We start from the raw sequence: 13,886 nt of genomic DNA, 5'->3' as shown, positions 1-13,886 counted from the left end.
TGCACGGTTTCACGGCTCCCCGCTTCGTACCTCAATACTCAGCCCTGGAGATGTTCATTTGTAGAGATCCAGATGCGTCTTCCTGCGTCTCAGGCTGGTTCCGTGGTTGTTTAGGCTGGTCTGGTACCTATCCAGCTTGACTCGGGGGACCAGCTGAAAAAGGGGTCCCCTACTCCTCCGCCATCTTAACTCTCTGCTTACCCCCCCTTTCTTTATCCCTTTCTTCTCCTACTGATCTTCCTACTTCTTATGTTCCATAGATTAGTGAAACCATATAATTGTCTTTCTCTGCTTGACTTATTTCACTTAGCATTATCTCCTCCAGTGCCATCCATGTTGCAGCAAATGTTGAGAAATCGTTCTTTCTGATAGCTGAGTAATATTCCATTGTATATATGGACCACAATTTCTTAATCCAGTCATCTGTTGAAGGGCATCTCGGCTCCTTCCACGATTTAGCTATCATGGACAATGCTGCTATGAACATTGGGGTGCAGGTGCCCCTTCTCTTCACTATGTCTGTATCTTTGGGGTAAATACCCAGTAGTGCAATGGCTGGATCATAGGGTGGCTCAATTTTTAACTTTTTAAGGGACCTCCACACTGTTTTCCAGAGTGGCTGTACCAACTTGCATTCCCACCAACAATGTAGGAGGGATCCCCTTTCTCCACATCCTCTCCAACAATTGTTTCCTGCCTTGTCAATTTTTGCCATTCTAACTGGCGTAAGGTGGTATCTCAGTGTGGTTTTGATTTGAATTTCCCTGATGGCTAATGATTTTGAACATTTTTTCATGTGTCTGTTAGCCATTTGTATGTCTTCATTGGAAAAGTGTCTATTCATATCTTCTGCCCATTTTTTGATTTATTTGTGTCTTGTGTGTTTCTATTGTTTGAAAGAGCTTCAGAAGAATAGGTATTATTTCTTCTTTGAATGTTTGGTAGAATTCCCCAGGGAATCCATCAGGCCCCGGCCTCTTGTTTATTGGGAGGTTTTTGATCACTGCTTCAATCTCACTACTGGATATTAGCCTATTTAAGTTGTCAATCTCGTTGTTTCAGTCTTGGTAGTTTATCGGTTTCCAGGAAGACATCCATTTCTTCTTGGTTGCTTAATTTATTGGCATATAGCTGTTGATAATAGTATAATGATTGTTTCTATTTCCTTGGTGTTAGTCATGATCTCTCCCCTTTCGTTCATAATTTTATTAATTTGGGTACTTTATTCTTTTGGATACGTCTGGCCAGTGGCTTATCGATCTAATTATTCTTTCAATGAACCAGCTTCTAGTTTTGTTGATCTGCTCTACTGTATTTCTGGTTTCTAATTCATTGATCTCTGCTCTAATCTTAATTGTCTGTTTGTTCGTAGCTTAGGCCTGTTCTTCTGTTCCATTTCCAGGTCTTTAAGGTGTGAGTATAGGGTATTTTAGATTTTTCTATTCTTTTAAGTGAGGCTTAGATGGGTATGTATTTTCCCCTTAGGACCGCCTTTGCAGTGTCCCATAGGTTTTGGACCGATGTGTTTTCATTCTCATTGGTTTCCAGAAATTGCTTATGTTCTTCTTTAATTTCCTGGTTGACCCATTCTTTTTTTTTTTTTTTTTAAGATTTCATTTATTTATTTGACAGAGAGAGACAGCGAGAGAGGGAACACAAGCAGGGGGAGTGTGAGAGGGAGAAGCAGGCTTCCTGCTGAGCAGGGAGCCTGATTCAGGGCTTGATCCCAGAATGCTGGGATCATGATCTGAGCTGAAGGCAGACGCTTAATGGCTGAGCCACCCAGGTGCCCCTGACTGAAACATTCTTAAGCAGGATGGTCCTTAGCTTCCAAGTGTTTGAGTTTCTTCCAAATTTTTTCTTGTGATTAAGTCCCAGTTTCAAAACATTGTAGTCTGAGAATATGCAGGGAATAATCTCAACCTTTTGGTATCCGTTGAGACCTGATTTGTGACCCAGTATTTGGTCTATTCTGGAGAAAGTTCCATGTGCATTTGAGCAGAGGTCCATCTGGTCCAGTGTGTCATTCAAAGCTCTTGTTTCCTTGTTGATTTTCTGCTTAGATGATCTGTCTATTGCTGAGAGTGGAGCGTTGAGGTATCCTACTATTAACATATTATTATCATCTGTATGGTCTCTTTATTTTGGTTAACAGCTGGCTTATGTAGTTGGCTGCTCCCATGTTGGGGGCATATATATTTATAATTGTCATATCCACTTGTTGGATACATCCTTTAAGAATAATATAGTGCCCTTCTGTATTTCTAACTACAGTCTTTAGTTTAAAATCCAATCTGTCTGATATGAGAATTGCTACCCCAGCTTTCTTTTGAGGTCTGTTGGCGTGAAAGATGGTATTCCATCCCTTTACTTTCAGTCTGAATGTATCTTTAGGTTCAAAATGAGTCTCCTGTAGACAGCAAATGGATGGGTCATGTCTTTTTATCCGATCTGCAACCCTGTGGTGTTTCATGGGAGCATTCAGGCCATTCACAATGAGAGTGATTATTGAGAGAGATGATTTTAATGATGTCATGTTGCCTGTGAAGTCTTTGTTTCTATAGATTGTCTCTGTAAATTTTTGTTATACACTCTTGGGGTCTGTCTTCTTTTATAGAATCCCCCCTTAATATTTCTTGTAGGGCTGGCTTGGTGGTCACCTTTTCTTTCAGTATCTGCTGGTCTTGTAAGCTCCTTGTCTCTCCATCCATTCTGAAGGACAGCCTTGCTGGATAAAGAATCCTTGGCTGCATGTTTTTCTCACTTAGTGCTCTGAGTATGTCCTGCTAGCCCTTTCTGGCTTGCCAGGTCTCTGTGGACAGGTCTGACATTATTCTGATGTTCCTCCCTGTGCACATAAGAAATCTCTTCCCCCTGTCTATTTTCAGTATTGTTTCCTGGGATCTAAGTTTGGTGAATTGTACTATTTATATGTCGTGGTGTTGGTCTGTTCTCATTGATCTTGGGGATGGTCCTCTCTGCCTCTTGGACATGAATGCTTGTTTCCTTCCCCAGATTAGGGAAGTTCTCAGCTACAATTTGCTCAAATATCTCTTCTAGACCTTTCTCTTTCTCCACCCTCTTGGGGATCCTGATAATTCTGATATCGGAATGTTTCATTGAGTCAGTAATCTCCCTCAGCTTATTTTCTTGAAATTGGATTCTTTTTTTACATTCCACCTCTTTTTCCTTCTTTTCCATCATCTCATCCTCTAACTCAGTAATTCGTTCTTCTGCCTCGTTTACCCTGGCAGTCAGAGTATCCAGTTTAGACTGCATTTCATTCATCGAATTCTTAATTTCCGCCAGTTTCATTCTCATTTCAGCCCTTAGAGATTCTATATTTTTGTTAATATTTTTCTCAAACCTATACATCATCTTGATAATTGTTACTCTGAAATCCATTTCTGACAACGTGGTTATATCCATATCCATTAGTTCTGTGGCAGAGGTCAGAGTCTCTGTTTCTTTACTTTGTTGGGGGTTCCTCCTCCTTGTCATTCTGATGAGGTGTGGTTGTGGGGTTGCCCAGAGCCCAAATTATTGACCAGGACCCAAGCAAGATGCACCTTTTTTATAGGGACCTTAGGGATGTCGGCTTCTTGTTCTTCCAGCCTGTCTTCTGGGGGAGGGGCCTGCCGCGCTGATACTCAGGCAACCGTGTTTCGGCAGAGTTGTCATGCCCCCTTTGGGGGGGATTGGCTCAGTGAGAACCTTTCTTTGGGGGGGGTTCTTTGGTGGCTTTCCATGTCGGCTTTCTGTGTCTCTTCTGAGAGAGCAGCAGTGACCGTATCCAAACCTCTGTCTCAGACCAGAGACATCACAGTCTGCTCTTCACTGAGCTCTCCAGGCCAACTGACTCCGTTTCTGTCGGTGCTGCTAAAAACCCACAGCGTCCTGCGTTGTGCGCCCCACAGCCGCTCTCCCAGCCCTCACTTCCAGGGCCGGCTTGTCTCTGCCCTTTGTGCTTCTAACAGGGGGGGGGTTCTTTGGTGGCTTTCCATGTCGGCTTTCTGTGTCTCTTCTGAGAGAGCAGCAGTGACCGTATCCAAACCTCTGTCTCAGACCAGAGACATCACAGTCTGCTCTTCACTGAGCTCTCCAGGCCAACTGACTCCGTTTCTGTCGGTGCTGCTAAAAACCCACAGCGTCCTGCCAGCCCTCGCACCCAGGGCAGGCACTTCTCTGCCCTTTGTGCTTCTAACACTGCCAGCCGCTCCCCCCTCCCTGTTCGCTCGCGAGCCCCTGAGCTCCAGTTTTCAGTCTGGGGGGCGGAGTCCTAATGACCTGTCCCTGCCCCGGTCTGTGAGTCCGCCTGCTCCCCAGCACGGGAGGCTTCACCTTGCCGGCACAAGTTCAGGAGGCTCCCGCTTCCGATATCTGCCCACAGAATCTCGGCTCCCCACTGCCTACCTCAGACCCAGCGCCGGAGATGTCCTGTTTGTAGAGATCTAGACGTATCTTCTTACATCTCGGGCTGATTCCGTGGGTGGTCTGGTAGGTATCAGGGGACTGGCTGAACCCTACTCCCCTACTCCTCTGCCATCTTTCCCCCAACCTCTGGATCTTACCTTTAAAAATCCATTCAGCCACTCTGTCCTTTGGGGAGTATAATCTATTTATGTTTAAAGTAATTACTGATAGGCAAGGATTCGTACTGTCACTGTGTTTTCTGTTTGTCCTGTGGTGCATTTGTGTCTCTTCCTCTCCTGCTGTCTTTCTTTGTTAATACTTTGTTTTAGCTTTTACACTAAAACTACAAGTGATTACACAACGCTACAGTGGCTAAGTATTCTCTCTATATTTACCTTTGCCAGTGAGTTTTGCATTGTTTGATGTTGCTGTTTGGTGTCTTTTTGTTTCAACTTAAGGAACTCTCTTTTGAATTTTTTTTTTTACTATTATGTTCAGTCAGCCACTGTATAGTACATCATTAGTTTTCAGTGATTCATTAGTTCCATATAACCCCCAGTGCTCATCACAACACATGCCCTCCTTACTACCCATCACCCGGCTACCCCACCCCCCAACACCCACCCTCTCTGAAACCCTCAGATTGTTTCCTGGAGTCTATAGTCTCTCCTGGTTCCTCTCCCTCTCTCATTTCAGCCCCCTTAAATTTTTCCTCCCTTCCCCTGTGGTCCTCCCTGCTATTCCTTATGTTCCACATACGAGTGAAACCATATGATAATTGTCTTTCTCTGCTTGTCTTATTTCACTTAGCATAATCCCCTCCAGTTCCATCCATGTCGATGCAAATGTTGGGTAATCATCCCTTCTGATGGCTGAGGAATATTCCATTGTTTATATGAACCACATCTTCCTTATCCATTTGTCTGTTAAAGGGCATCTCAGCTCCTTCCACAGTTTGGCTATTGTGGACATTGCTGCTATGAACATGGGGGTGCAGGTGTCCCTTCTTTTTACTACTTCTGTATCTTTGGGGTAAATCCCTAGTAGTGCATTTGCTGGGTCATAGGGTAGCTCTATTAACATCTCGAGGAACCTCCACACTGTCTTCCAGGGAGGCTGCACCAGCTTGCGTTCCCACCAACAGTGCTCTTTTGCATTCTTTTTTTTTTTTTTTTAAAGATTTTATTTATTCATTCAACAGAGATAGAGACAGCCAGCGAGAGAGGGAACACAAGCAGGGGGAGTGGGAGAGGAAGAAGCAGGCTCATAGCGGAGGAGCCTGATGTGGGGCTCGATCCCAGAACGCCGGGATCACGCCCTGAGCCGAAGGCAGACGCTTAACCGCTGTGCCACCCAGGCGCCCCTCTTTTGCATTCTTGTAAAGCAGGTCAAGTTATGATAAATTCCCTCAGCTTTCTTGGTTCAAGAAAGTTTTCTCATTCCTTCATTTCTGAAGGACAGTTTGTCGGACAGTTTCGGGATGATTCTGGAAATCTTTCTCAACTATATAGCTATACATGTGATAGGCTGATTTATCTGATACACCAAACTTGTAGCCAAACTACTCTGTCAGCTCTGTTTCTCACACTCCTGCAAAGATGTTATTCCTCAGAACATCTCCTGATAAACTCCCTGCATGCAAATCTCTATCTCTGTTTGGTTTTCCAAGCAACATAACCCAAGTCACCTATTTCAGAAGAAAGCATCAGAAAGTCTGAATAAAAAATGTATGCTTGCCATAAACATTATACTTCACAATCAACAACTTCATCCTCTGCCTATTTTTGAGATCTGAGTCGGGAAAAGATAGTTATGGGGCAGAAAACAAATTTGAAGCTCAGACAGCTAATAGAAACTTCATATTGGCCATCTTTTTTTTTTTGTTTTTAAGATTTTTTATTTATTTATGTGACAGACAGGCAGTGAGAGAGGGAACACAAGCAGGGGGGGTGGTGGGAGAGGAAGAAGCAGGCTTCCCAGTGGAGCAGGGAGCCCGATGCTGGGCTGGAACCCAGGACCCTGGGCAGAAGGCAGATGCTTAACAACTGAGCCACCCAGGTGCCCCTTAAGACTTTAAGTAATCAACACACCCAACGTGGGGCTTGAACTCAGAACCCCTAGGTCAAGAATCACATGCTCTGCCAACTCCGTTAGCCAGGTGCCGCTTAAGTTCTTTTTTAATTGAAGTATGATTAAGATACAATGTTATATTAGTTTCCGGTGTACAATACTGACTTGATAGTTCTCTACATGACTCAGTGCTACCACCTTACGTGTAGTCCCCATCTGTCACCAGACATTATTACGGTATTATTGTCTGTATTTCCTAAGTGTATGTTCATCACCGTAACTTATACTGGAAGTTTGTACTTCTCAATGCCCTTTATTTTGCCCATCCCCCCTCTGATAGCCACCAGTTTATTCTCTGTATTAATGGGTCTGCTTTTTTTTTATTTGTTCATGTGGTGTGTTCTTAGATTCCACACATAAGTAAAAATCATATGGTATTTGTCTTTTTCATCCTGACTTATTTCACTTAGTGTGATACCTTCTAGGTCCATCCCTGTTGTTGTAAATGGCAAACCTCGTCCGTTGTCACGGCTAACATTCCATTGTATATATTACACCACATCTTCCATATCCATTTATGTCTCGGGGGCACTTGGGGTGCTTCCGTATCTGGGCTATTGTAAATAATGCTACAATAAACACAGAGCTGCGTGTATCTTTTCAAATTAGCATTTTCCTCTTCTTCATTCAGTAATGGAATTACTGGATCATATGATACTTTTATTTTTAATTTTTTGAGGAACATCCGTACTGTCTTCCACGGTGGCTTCACGAGCTTATATTTCCAACAACAGTGTGTGAGGGTTCCTTTTTCTCCACATCCTCACCCCACACTTGCTATTTCTTGTCTTTTAGATTCTAGCCATTCCGACAGGTGCGAGGTAGTATCTCGTTGTGGTTTTTGCTTTGCATTTGCCTGACGATTGTTGATGTTGAGCTGCTTTTCCGCGGTCTGTTGGCGATCCGTATGTCTTCTTTGGAGAAATGTCTGTTCTGCCTATTCTTTTAATTGGATAGTTTGTGTTGTTGAGTTATTTAATGTTACATATATTTTGGACATTACTCTCTTGTGTTTGCAAATATCTTCTATTCAGTAGCTTGCCTTTTTGTTTTGTTGACGGTTTCCTTGCTGCGCAAAAGCTTTTTATTTTCATGTCATCCCAATAGTTTATTTTTGCTTTTGTTTCCCTTGCCCGAGGAGACGTAGCCGTAACTATGTTGCTAAGGGTGATATTCAAGAGATGACCACCTGTGCTCTCTGCTAGTTTTATGGTTTCAGGTCTCACATTTAGGTCTTTCATCCACTTTATTTTTGTGTATAGTGTAAAAAAAAAAAAAAGTTCGATTTCAATCCTTTGCATGTAGCTATCCAGTTTTTCCAGCACCATTTATTGAAGAGACAGTCTTTTCCCCCATTATATATTCTTCTTATGTAACTGACCATGCAGGGTGGGCTTATTTCTGGGCTCTCTGTTCTGTTGATCTATGTGTCTGTCTTTGTGCCAGTCCCATGCTGGTTCGGTGACTACAGCTTTGTAGTGTATCTTAAGACCTGGGATTGTGATACCTGCATCTTTGTTGTTCTTTCTCAAGATTGCTTTGGCTATTTGACGTGTTTTGTGGTTCCATATGAACTTCAGTATTGCTTGTCCTAGTTTTGTGAAAATGCTGTTGGTGTTTTGATAGGGACTGCTTTGAATCTGTAGGTTGTTTTCAGTAATATGGACATTTTAATAGTAAGTTTTTGAAGCCATGAGCATGGCATATCTTTCCCTTTGTGGCATCTTCAACTTCTTTCATCAGCGTTTCATAGTCTGCAGAGTACAAGTCTTTCACCTCTTCAGTTTATTCCTAGGTGTTGTGTTCTTTTTGAGGCCATTGTAAATGGAGTGATTTTCTTAATTTGACTTTATGCTACTTTGTTATTAGTGTGTAGAAATGCTACTGATTTCTGGGTATTCACTTTGTATCCTGAAGTTTACCTAATTCATTTATTGCTTTTAGCCACTTATTAGGGGAGGAGTCTTTAGGATTTTCTATGTATAGTGTCCTGTCACCTGCAAATAGTGACAGTTTAACTTCTTTACCAATAAGGGTGCCTCTTCTTATTTTTTTCTGAGTGCTGTGTCGAGGACTTCAAGTACCATGTTAAATAAAAGTTAACCTGCTGATTTTTTAAAGCTCCCAGGCTTAAGCCCTGCTGAGTTTCAAAGTCAAACGTTATGGGAACTTATCTTCTCAGCGTGGGTCCCCAGTGCCTGGGGTGGGGTCTGATCCACTGCCCGTGCTTGTGAGGCCTCCTGCTTGTGGCTAGTTGTGTAGGGTTTTGGTTCCCACGGCATCTCCACCCCTCCCCCCTTTCAGCGTGGTCTGTCCGTGAGGAGCTGTGGGACACCTGTCCTGCAGGCTCCAGGCCATCTTCACAGTTAGTTGCACACACAGTTATCTCGGTGTGTCCGTGGGACGGGGTGAGCACAGGATCCTCTCCCTCCACTATCTCCCCCAAAATCTCTGCAGATTTGACAACGTATCACGTAGTGCGTTAGCTGTAGGCACGATGTTGAACAGATCTCTACAACTGAATTCCCCGGTTTCCGATGTAAGGCTCGATGATTCATTAGTTGTGTATAACACCCAGTGCACCATGCAATACGTGCCCTCCTTACTACCCATCCCCAGCTTATCCCATTCCCCCACCCTCCTCCCCTCTGAAGTCCTCAGTTTGTTTCTCATAGTCCATAGTCTCTCATGTTTCATTCCCCCTTCTGATTACCCCCCTTTCTTTATCCCTTTCTTCCCCTACTGATCATTCTAGTTCTTATGTTCCATAGATGAGAGAAATCATATGATAGTTGTCTTTCTCTGCTTGACTTATTTCACTTAGCATTATCTCCTCCAGTGCCGTCCATGTTGTAGCAAATGTTGAGAACTCGTTCTTTCTGATAGCTGAGTAATATTCCATTGTATATATGGACCACAACTTCTTAATCCAGTCATCTGTTGAAGGGCATCTCGGCTCCTTCCACGATTTAGCTATTGTGGACAATGCTGCTATGAACATTGGGGTGCATATGGCCCTTCTCTTCACTACGTCTGTATCTTTGGGGTAAATACCCAGTAGTGCAATGGCTGGATCATAGGGTAGCTCAATTTTTAACTTTTTAAGGGACCTCCACACTGTTTTCCAGAGTGGCTGCACCAACCTGCATTCCCACCAACAATGTAGGAGGGATCCCCTTTCTCCACATCCTCTCCAACAATTGTTGTTTCTTGCCTTGTCAATTTTTGCCATTCTAACTGGCGTAAGGTGGTATCTTAGTGTGGTTTTGATTTGAATTTCCCTGATGGCTAATGATGTTGAACATTTTTTCATGTGTCTGTTTGCCATTCGTATGTCTTCATTGGAAAAGTGTCTGTTCATAACTTCTGCCCATTTTTTGATTTATTTGTTTCACATGTGTTGAGTTTGAGAAGTTCTTAAAAGACTGGTATCCAAGATCTTTAATCTGTGGTGTCATTTGCAAATATCTTCTCCCATTCTGTGGGCGGCCTCTTAGTTTTTTTTGACTGTTTCCTTGGCTGTGCAGAGCTTTTTATCTTGATGAAGTCCCACAAGTTCATTTTATCTTTTGTTTCTCTTGCCTTTGGAGATGTGTCATGAAAGAAGTTGCTGTGGCCGATGTCGTAGAGGTTGCTGCCTATGCTGTCCTCTAGGATTTTGATGGATTCCTGTCTCACATCGAGGTCTTTCATCCATTTGGAGTTTATCTTTGTGTGTGGTTTGAGAGAGTGGTCCAGTTTCATTCTACTGTATGTGGCTGTCCAATTTTCCTAACACCACTTATTGAAGAGACTTTTTTTCCACTGGATATTTTTTTCCTGATTTGTGAAAGATTAGTTGGCCATAGAGTCGAGGGTCCATTTCTGGAGTGTCTATTCTGTTCCACTGGTCTGTGTGTCTGTTTTTCTGCCAATACCATGCTGTTTGGTGATCACAGCTTTGTAATATAGCTTGAGATCAGGCAACGTGATGCCCCCAGTTTGTTTTTCTTTTCCAATATTTCCTTGGAGATTTGGGGTATTTTCTGGTTCCATACAAATTTCGGGATTGTTTATTCCAGCTCCTTGAAAAATGCCAATGGCAAGTTTGACTTTTAGATACCTCATAAAGTGGAATTTACAGTATTTGTCTTCCTCTAACTGGCTTATTTCACCTAGCATAATGTCCTTCAGATTCGTCTATTTTGTCCTATATCCAGAATTTCCTTCCTTTTTAAGTATGTACCACTTTTTCTTTATCCATTCATCTGTCGAAAGATATTTAGGTTGTTTCCATATCTTGGTTATTGTGACTATTACTGCAATGAACATGGGAACGCGGATACCATTTTGAGAACCTGATTTAATTCTTTTGGATATAAACCCACAATTGGGATTGCTGGATCATACAGAATTTGTTTTTTAAATTCAATTAGCTAACGTATAGTACATCATTAGTTTCAGATGTAATGGTCAATAATTTATAAGTTACATATAACACCCAGTGCTCATCACATCACCTGCCCTCCTTAATGCCTGTCACCCAATTACCCCCACCCCTCACCCACCTCCCCTAGCAGCCCTGTTTGTTTCCTGTAGTTAAGAGTCTCTCATGGTTTTTCTCCCTCTCTGATGACTTCCCAGTTTTCCCTATGATCCTCTGCACTGTTTGCTATATTCCACATGACTGAAACCATATGATTGTGTTTCTCTGATTGACTTACTTCACTTAGCACAATGCCCTCCAATTTCCTCCATGTTGATGCAAATGTTAAGTATTCATCCTTTCTGATAGCTGAGTAATATTCCATTGTATATATGGACCACATCTTCTTTATTCATCCATCCATCAGTAGACATCTCCGCTCTTTACTCAGTGTGGCTATTGTGCATATTGCTGCTATGAACACTAGGGTACAGGTGCCCCTCTTTTCACTATATCTGTATCTTTGGGGTAACTACCCAGTAGTGCAATTGATTGGTCATAGGGTAGCTCTATTTTTAACATCTAGAGGAACCTCCATACTGTTTTCCAGAGTGGCTGCACCAGCTTGCATTTGCACCAAGAGTGTAAAAGGGTTCCCCTTTCTCCACATCCTCACCAACATCTGTCGTTTCCTGACTTGTTAATTTTTGCCATTCTGACTGGTATGAGGTGGTAACATTGTAGTTTTGATTTGTATTTCCCTGATGCCAAGTAATGTTGAACATTTTTCATGTGTCTGTTAGCCATTTGTATGTCTTCTTCAGAGAAGTGTCTGTTCATGTCTTCTGCCCATTTCTTGACTGGATTCTTTGTAGATCTTGGATACCAGCCCTTTATCTGAAATGTTATTTGCAAATATCTTCTCCCAGTCTGTGGATTGCCTTTTAGTTTTGTTGACTGTTTCCTCTGCTGTGCAGAAGCTTTTTATCATGAGGTCCCAGAAGTTCATTTTTGCTTTTGTTTCCCTTGCCTTTGGAGACGTGTCTAGCCAGAATTTGCTGTGGCCAAGGTGGAAGAGGTTGCTGCCTGTGTTCTCCTCTAGGATTTTGATGGATTTCTGTCTCACACTGAGGTCTTTCATCTGTTTTGAGTTTATCTTTGTGTATGGTATAAGAAAATGGTCCAGTTTCATTCATGTGGCTGTCTAATTTTCCCAACACCATTTGTTGGAGAGACTGTTTTTTCCCCATTGTATTTTCTTGCCACCATTTTCTGCGGCCTCATACAAGGTCACAGAGACTTAAAGGCAGTGGCAAGGTGAGAACACAGCCTCATAGTTCCATACCCATTGGCCTTAAATACCTTAACTATTACTCTGTATGGTTTCTCAATAACGTAGGGGTTGGTGTAGAAAGCTTTCCAAAGGATAGCAACCTTTAGACACTGCCCCAGTGGATACTATCTGCAATATCCTGGACAAATCATTTCTGCTCTAAAACCTCCTTTGTGGTGGAGTTGACCATCAATAAAGGCAAGAGGCTATTCCAAAATTGGACAGGTTTTGTTAGAAAAACTTGCACCTGTGGGCATTATCTCTGTGCACATTCACTTCATAGTCTTCACTGTCTATCCAAGCACCTGTTTAGAATCTGCTACAGGTGTCCTTTCTTGGGTCAAAATAATACACCACCACTCACATTCTTTGGAGTTAATTTCCACTATTCCACAAGCTTTTCTTTTAATGAAATATAGTTGACACGCAATGTTACACTAGTGTCAGGTGTACAGAGTAGTGATTTGACAGCTCTGTACATCATGCTGTGCTCACCACGACTGTAGCTGCCTTCTGTCACCACAAGTGCTCTCACACCATGGACTCAAGTCCCGAGGCTGTAACTGTTACCCCTGTGACTTATTCCATAACTGGGAATCCACTCCCCTTCACCCATTTGGCCCATCTTCCATCCCTCTCTTCTAGCAACCACAGTTCTCTGGATTCATGCGTCTGTTTCTGCAGTTGTTTTTTAGAGTCAACATATAAGTAAAATCGTATGGTATTTGTCTTTGACTTATTTCATTTACCATTGCATAAGGTCATTTGCAAATACCCTGCATGATACCATTACAGGTCCATCCATGTCACTGCAAATGGCAAGATCTCATTGTTGCTGAACAATATTCCACTGGGTGTGCACACACACCCACCCACAATCAATGGACACTTGCGTTACTTGCGTATCTTGGCTGCTGTAAATGATACTGTAATAAATATAGGGGTGCGTATATTTTTTTCAAGATAGTGTTTTCTTTGGGTAAATACCCAGTGGTGGAATTACTGCATCATATATTTACTATGTTGAGGAACCTCCATGCCGTTTTCCACAGTGACCACACTAATTTACATTCCCTCGAACCATATGTGAGGGTTTACTCTTATTCACATCCTTGCCAACACTTATTTTTAAGATGCCAGCTGTTTTGACAGGTGTGAGAGCTCCTCGTGGTTTGACTGGCATGTTGCTGGTGTGGCGAGTGATGCTGCGCTTCTTTTCACGGCTGTTGGCATCTGTAGGTCTTCCTTGCAAAAAAGTGTCGATTCAGGTCCTCTGCCCCTTTTTAAATCAGAGTGTTCGTTTTTTGGTATTGAATTGTACAAGTTATACATTTTAGATATTAACCCTTTACCAGATGTATTATTTCCAAGTATCTTCTCCCATGCAGTAGCTCACCTTTTTGTTTTGGTTTCCTTTTCTGTGTGAAAGCTGTTCATCTTGGGGTCGCCCCAGTAGTTTATTTTTGCTTTTGTTTCCCTTGTCTGAGGAGCCACATCCGTTACTATTTTCCACTAAGTCTTTAATCCGTGTTGAGTCTGTGTGTGGTGTAATATAATGGTCCGTTTCCCAGCACCATTTATTGAAGGCAGTCTTTTCCCCATTGG

This window comes from Ursus maritimus, unplaced genomic scaffold (assembly GCF_017311325.1).
Source record: "Ursus maritimus isolate PB19 unplaced genomic scaffold, ASM1731132v1 scaffold_19, whole genome shotgun sequence".
Taxonomy (NCBI): Eukaryota; Metazoa; Chordata; class Mammalia; order Carnivora; family Ursidae; genus Ursus; species Ursus maritimus.
This window is presented reverse-complemented; position numbering follows the sequence as displayed.